Raw genomic sequence first — 1371 nt, 5'->3', positions numbered from 1 at the left:
GAAAATCACATATTTTCTGAATATGATAGATCATGATTCCAACCATACACACTCCCGACTTACTTCATAGATCAATATTATTTCTGTATGATTTGAAGAAGTGGTTACCAATGTTTGTCTCTTTGAATGCCAAGCTATTGTTGTGCCTCCATATGTAAACAAATAGCTAATTTGCGATCGAGCTATATGCATATCAGATAAATATTCTGTATCTACATAATCAAATCATTTCTAACTCAGAGATTGATCATTTCAATTTTATACGTTGCTCGTCTTTTCTTCTCAAAGAAAATCACACATCTTCTATGTGTTGAGTCACTTTCTTTGTTAGTTTTTTGGCATAACTTGAATGATAATATGGCAATCCCCTCACATAACTTTTTATATGTATATCAAATAATCTTCTAGCATTTGCATAACCATCAATCTGTAAGTGCACCAATTGCACTAATACATGACATTTTAAATTAATTTCATGAGATCAGAAAGATTCTTTCTTTGTGTTAAGCAATCTCAAAACCATTGGGTACTCAATGGAATTGCTTTAAGACATTTTAAATCCTTCAAGGATTTTCATATAACTTCATCGTCTAGTTAGACATAATAATCATTCATTATGCATATTCAAGTATTTCTTCTATTGCCAGACTGAAACAAGTCTCATTGCATCCACCATTGAAGAATATATCTCCATTTAATAATGTCAGGATTTTTGCCGAAACCCTTTACTGCCCCGAGGCACAAACCACACTTTATTCTTACGGTTATACTTTCGCACAATGATTCATTTGTACTACACTGACATTATATTTTGAATCCAATGAACTATAAGATCAAAACATCACTTTTCTAAGTGAAACAAAATATACTTGAATAGTGACCAATCATTTATCTGTCAACACTATATGACAGATTCAAATTTAAGATCCTCGTAACCATTTATAGCATTGAATGCTACTTCATATCAAAGATACCATCGACGGTCATTTTGATATCGATTCCAATACGACAAAACTTATCGAGATCTCTTCATTTATCATCGTTTTCAGGTACCTTAACCTTTGCCAAGGTTTTATGAAGTGTTATGTCATAGTATTCTTTCAAAGCACTTACCTCATTATCATGACCATTTTGATAATTTGCTCCTCTCCTTCCTCAAGGAGTTTTACGGTTTGGAATCGATTGGTCTATCACGCTTCTAGCGTACCATAGACTCTATTCTTTAAGGACTGTTTATTAGAGCATTTGCAGCTTAATTAAAATATTGGGTCAACAAATACATCTGGCAAATTATTTGCAACATTTTGCAAATGAATTATATCTTGAACTTCAAGTTCACATTTTTTTAATGAGGATCTAGATAATTCACCC

Source organism: Solanum tuberosum, unplaced genomic scaffold (assembly GCF_000226075.1).
Source record: "Solanum tuberosum cultivar DM 1-3 516 R44 unplaced genomic scaffold, SolTub_3.0 scf00010, whole genome shotgun sequence".
Lineage (NCBI taxonomy): Eukaryota > Viridiplantae > Streptophyta > Magnoliopsida > Solanales > Solanaceae > Solanum > Solanum tuberosum.
The sequence above is the reverse complement of the archived record's forward strand: the minus strand, read 5'-3'. Positions refer to the sequence as shown.